The 6251-nt window shown below is 35.0% G+C and overlaps 1 long non-coding RNA gene and 1 pseudogene across 1 annotated transcript; both read left to right on the top strand.

Moving 5' to 3' along the window:
• Positions 1 to 10: 10 nt before the first annotated feature.
• Positions 11 to 2072, top strand: LOC132043238 (probable aspartic proteinase GIP2; annotated as a pseudogene).
• Positions 2073 to 2667: 595 nt separating this feature from the next.
• Positions 2668 to 4384, top strand: LOC132043239 (uncharacterized). Its single transcript, XR_009411737.1, has 2 exons — positions 2668 to 2805; positions 4049 to 4384. It is a non-coding gene; the product is annotated as an uncharacterized LOC132043239 (long non-coding RNA).
• Positions 4385 to 6251: the final 1867 nt, after the last annotated feature.

Here is a 6251-nt window from a genome sequence, read left to right as displayed (position 1 = left end):
TTAAAAACCTTTGGGATCTACTATAAATAAACATGTGTATGCTATCCATTTCTTCACAATACTCCACCTGATCTACTCCTACAATGGCTTCTACCAATACTCCTTTGTCTCTCTTCTTGACTTTGCTACTTCTCTTCATCACCCCCTCCATAGTCCAACCCGTCAAACGTCGTGCTCTTCTTCCAGTTACCAAAGATGCAGCCACTAAACAATATGTCACTATTATTAACCAAAGAACTCCCCTTGTGCCAGTCAGACTAACTGTGGATCTTGGTGGACGTTTCATATGGGTGGATTGTCAAAATGGCTATGTTAGTTCCTCTTTAACACCTCTCATTTGTGACTCTACGTTCTGTAGACTTTCTTACGCGGGCACGTGTTCTGGTAATTGTACTGGCTCATCACCAATACATCCTAATAAAGATTGCTTTTGCTCACATCTTGCATATAACCCTATTTCTCGTACCAGCACTGGTACCGGGCTTAACGAAGATGCTATTACTCTCCAAGATACGGACGGGTCTAAGCCTGGCCGTATCTCAAGCCCAGTAAGGTTGTGTTTGGTTGTGCCGATCCTTCACTACTTAAAGGTCTAGCTTATGGGGTTAAGGGAATAGCTGGACTTGGAAATAGCTATGTAGCAATTCCTAATCAATTAGTTTATCGTTTCTCTAGACCTAGAAAAATTGGCCTTTGTTTGAGCTCTTCAACAACTTTCCCTGGAGTTATATTTTTTGGTGAAGGTCCATATGTTTTACTCCCTGGCATTGATGTATCCAAAAATCTTCTTTACACACCTCTTCTTAAAAACCCTATTAGTACTGCTGGATCATCTTTTGGGGGTGAGCCATCCACAGATTATTTTATTGGAGTGAAATCTATTAAAGTTAATGGTGAGTTGGTCTCCATAAATGACACACTATTGGAAATAAACAAAGAAAATGGACAAGGGGGTACAAAGATTAGTACAACTGATCCTTACACTGTGTTGGAGACTTCAATATCCAAGGCATTAGTTAAGGCATTTGTACACGCACTAACTATTCCTAGAGTTAAAAAAGTAGCACCATTTGAGATGTGTTACAAAAGTACTGACTTACCTAGTACTAGAGTGGGCCCTGGTGTTCCAAATATTGAATTTGTTTTACAAGGTAAAAATGGTGAAACACCTTCGTTTATTATCTCTGGAGCTAACTCAATGGTGGCCGTGACAAATGAAGTGCTATGCTTAGGATTTGTGGATGGTGGAGAAAATCCGACCACATCGATTGTGATAGGAGGACATCAAATTGAGGACAATTTGGTGCAGATTGACATTGATACCAAGAGGGTTGGTTTCAGCAATTCACTTTTGTACCAGCAAACTACTTGTGCCAACTTCAATTTTGGGTCGACTCAGGGTCAAGATTTGGGAGGACGGGACATTATGTAAAATGATGTGTCAATTTATTTCGTTGTGTGGTGTACTGTTTGGGCATTTTTGTGCAAGTCAATTATGTTTTTGAGGTTAATTATGATCTACTGTAATAATAACATTGTTGTCATCCCATTTATGATGGAGTATTATTTGTCATGCAATGAAAGTTAGTTTGATCCTTATTGTTTTTGTGCCATATTGTTAGTTGTATAACTGAACTAGTGGCCTAATTCACTTACAAAAACTGTTGATGCCCAAAAAATAGAGAAATGCAGGCCAAAAAATCTGTAGTTCAGACATTTTACAAGATCATATATATTCCTACACTATGCGTATCTCAACAATTATGCCCTTAAATTTATGTATCATTGTGTAAAATTTCACAACAGCAACAACCTAAACAACATGTAAATCATCTACTAAGCAATAATCAGAGCACATTCACATTAAAACACTTCCAAAGACTGATTTTGTACACCTACTAAACAAAGATAGCATTCATATGGATGATACCAACAGTTTTGTACAAAAGGTGATGCTTAACAAAATATTTCCACCTGAAATTCATATTCACATTCACATGTCAACAGTCGACATGATAAATGTGACAGTGCATTCACCAAAAATCAATTGTTTTCCACAGCCATCATCCACATTAACTAAGTTAAACTAAGCTAAAGTAAGTTGTCCATCAACCATCATTAAACATTTTAACAAAAATAACCACCCCCATACCAACCGTTTGACACAACCATCTATCACAAAAACTAGCAACACATCTTGTTAGATATCAGAATTTTACAACAACTGCTTTCCCTCTTGATCCAAGCTTCATCCTCTTTCTTCTTGCTTGAGTTTCAAGCTGGCTTTGCGTAAGTGCTGCATTGCCTCACCAAGTTGTCTTAGTTGGTAAATAAGGCAAGTCTGTGGGCATTGACACTCTATTTGTACCCTCAATAAACTGAATTCTTCTTGTACCAGTTGGTAGCCTCATTAGCAGCTTTCTTGTCTTCAATCTTGTCTATGAATCAGAGATAATTTTGGGCCTCAGCTCTGAATCTTCCTCATGGCCAATATCTGGACCATGGGCTTGTGATTGTTGTGTCGTGGCTTGAGAAGAGTCAACTGTTTGCTGTGATTGTTGTGTCGTGGCTTGAGAAGAGTCAACTGTTTGCTGTGATTTTGTGTCGTGGCTTGAGAAGAGTCAACTGTTTGCTGTGATTCTTGTGTCATAGCTTCAATTGCAGCATCAAAGTTGAAGTCGTCTTCCAACCAGCCATCACTTGCAACAGTTGAAGATGATGCATTCTTTGGGCCTTTTTGTGATCGTCCATCTTGCCTCTCAAAGCCAGTATGGCATAGAGTAGCTCTCAAGGCAATAAATTATGGTATAGATTAGCTCTATTTTATTTATTTTTTTATTTTTTGGTTCTTGGAATAGCTATTCTCTTTTGGGACAAATTAAAAAGAAAAATGATTCCTATAAATTGATATAAATAGAGTACTGTATTATTGGATGAGTATATTCACAAAAGCCACATGAACATTTCTCTTAGATTAACTTATAAATAATTGATTAGATCGGATTAATTTCAACTTGATAAACATCTGAGTCACTGTAGCCATCTCTTATGCCTTCATTTGCAAATCAACCTGCTAAATTTTCTTAGTTCCCTTTCTCTTAAAAGCCTTTCCAATCTAGATGGAACAACATAATCATAATTATACTTGATTCCATGAGTTTGTAGGATCTATGTTTGAATTGAATTAGTTTAAACCATAAAACATGTGATGCATTTATTTAGTCACAAAGCAGGCCATCTTAAAAAAAAAAAAAATTAAAATCACAACATCTCTGTCAAATGAGGCACTTATGAACAAAAATTAATCTTTTTCTATCACTTAAAAGAATTGACAAATTTCATATTCACCAAACAGACAATGTAACAAGTAATAGCATATTACGTCTCTTCACTTAACAGTGAAACTCATTAAACTATAAGGAAACTAACTTAAAGTTCTGAGCTTTAATAAATTTATCATTGCTTTGATGGAAAAATAAGGCTGAACTAGGTAATGAGTAATGACTAATGAGACAAATGCACAAGGTTAACTGAGGACCCAAATTATCATTGGTTTGTATGTTCTTTCCTTTTTTTTTTTTTAGTCATTTTCCTTTATTTTTAACTTTAATTTTTTCATAACAATTGGTCCTTGTGTAAAACTCCTTTCCCATTTCTGGTCTACTTTTGGATGATAATTTGGGTCCTCAGTTAACCTTCTGCATTTGTCTCATTAGTCATTACTCATTACTTAGTTCAGCCTTATATTTGCATCAAAGTAGTGATAAATTTATTAAAGCTCACAACTTTAAATTAGTTTCCTTATAGTTTAATGAGTTTCATTGTTAAGTGAAGAGATGTAATATGCTATAACTTGTCACATTGTCCTGTTTGGTGAATATGAAATTTGTCCATTCTTTTAAGTGACAGAAAAAGGTTAATTCTTGTTCCTAAGTGCCTCATTTGACAAAGATGTTGTGATATTAATTTTTTTTAAAGATGGTCTGCTTTGTGACTAAATAAATGCATCATATGTTTCATGATTTATACTAATTCAATTCAAACACAGATCCTACAAACGCCCGGAATCAAGTATAATTATGATTATATTGTTCCATCTAGATTGGAAAGGCTTTTAAGAGAAAGGGAACTAAGAAAATCCAGCAGGTTGATTTGCAAATGAAGGCATAAGAGATGGCTACAAAGAACTCGTATGTTTATCAAGTTGAAATCTAATCCAATTTAATCAATTATTTATAAGTAAATCTAAGAGACATGTTCATGTGGCCTTTGGGAATATACTAATCCAATAATACCCTACTCCATTTATATCAATTTATAGGAATCATTTTCTTTTTAATTTGTCCAAAAAAAGAATAGCAATTCCAAGAACCAAAAAAATAAATTAAAAAAATAGAGCTACTCTATACCATAATTTGTTGCCTTGAGAGCTACTCTATACCATATTGGCTTTTGAGAGGCAAGATGGATGATCACAAAAAGGCTCAAATAATCTATCAGATGGCGATAAGAGGACCCGAGAGGAAGAGCTTATTGGAGGAATTGCAGCAGTAACCCTTTCTAATGGCTTTGAGAGGCAAGATGGATGATCACAAAACACTTCAGAAAAAACTTAATTAGCATACGAAAGAGAAAAAAATGCATAAAATGTCATACCTTAATCAATAAGTCCGGAAACAGCAAAAAAAACCCTCCTTCAATCAAATGAAATAAGCCGTCGGAAACCCTAGAATCGTTAACGCGAAGAGAGAGGGGGAGATTAGATAAAATGAGAAAATAAATGGGAAATAAAGGTGGGGGGTTTGGGTTTTATAGGGTTTGGGTTTTATAACCAGTTAGTGGGTTTAGGTAAAATAAGTGGTCCGGGTTGAAAGCGGGTGTTGTTAGTGGAAAGGCACGAGTAATTCAAAACATAAGGGTAAGGGCATGTGTGGGACAAGGTTTAAATGACGGGTAGATGCACGCAATATCATATAGTTGAAAGGCAGATCTGGCACTTTTTCGATTAAAATATATGCTCGCTTTAATTGTGACTCTTATTGTTAACTTATTGAATCCCGTGCAAACATTAAATGAATTAAATTATCAAATTTCATGAAAATACTTAATGAAGGTAAGTATTTTATTTATGGTGGTTGTTGACTGGTGGTGGTGATTATCGATAGTGATTAGCGCCTATAATGGCAGTTGGTGGTGATGATTGTAAATGATGACTAATTTATAACCTGATACCGTCGTGTGATTAAGACCGTAGTTGTTGTAGTTGAGGATGGTAGTTGTGGGTGGTCGATGGTAGTAGTTGATATGGTTGACGACAACAGTGATTAGCGGTGAAGTGAATGGAGTAGTGGTGAACTATTACAATCTTTGTAGAAATCCTTGAATAGATATCTTAACAATATTAAGAATTTGTTATAAATCTCAATCATTCAGATCTATTTAGACCCATTAAGTTGTAGTATTAAGAAAATAAACATACTTAATGATTAAGATTCAGACCTAGAAAATTAAAAGATTTAATAATTGAAATTTGAAAGAGTATTAAAATGTCCATTAAGTGCGAACAAATGAGATCTTAGTTGACTTAATTTGGACTATGGAGACTGGAGGTCACTCTTTATACAAAATATTAATATCATGGAAACTGGAGGTCACTCTTTATACAAGATAAATTAAGTTGATTAAAGGCCGGGAACTCTATCGGGGAGACATACGTATGGCAACTTTTTTCACTTAAACACCTCAACTAAGACTTGTACCTATTGAGCACTCAGACTACATCGAATTTGTTCCAATTTGACACTTTTTTGACAATCAGTTAAAATTATAAAGTGTGTGTAATATACTCACGGGGTGATGTGGCATGATGACTAATTAAAAGATGACATGCGGCATTTGGGTGCAAAATAATAATTTCAAAATAAATTATAACAAAAAAAAAACTATATTCAGCAAAAAAAAAAAAAGTAAATAAAAATATCTATTTTCTAAAACCCAACCCCACCTACCCCACCCCTCCTTTCCCCTTTCTGCCAGAGCTTCATGGATGAACCACCTGAGCTCCAGCCAGTCATAAATAATCGAAGCATTAACGAAACCATAGCAATTAATTCGGAAAAATTAGTGGCGATCAAAAGATTCTTATTATTCATGATATCTTGTGATCAAAGAATTCAAAAATGATAGCACATTAACTTGAGATAAGAAATTTTGTCCATTCGTATATAATTGTGAAGCGTAAGTTCGAGCAA

This window comes from Lycium ferocissimum, unplaced genomic scaffold, assembly GCF_029784015.1.
Source record: "Lycium ferocissimum isolate CSIRO_LF1 unplaced genomic scaffold, AGI_CSIRO_Lferr_CH_V1 ctg22293, whole genome shotgun sequence".
NCBI lineage: Eukaryota > Viridiplantae > Streptophyta > Magnoliopsida > Solanales > Solanaceae > Lycium > Lycium ferocissimum.
Note: the sequence above shows the minus strand (reverse complement) of the source record. Positions and strands in the feature narration are given on the sequence as shown.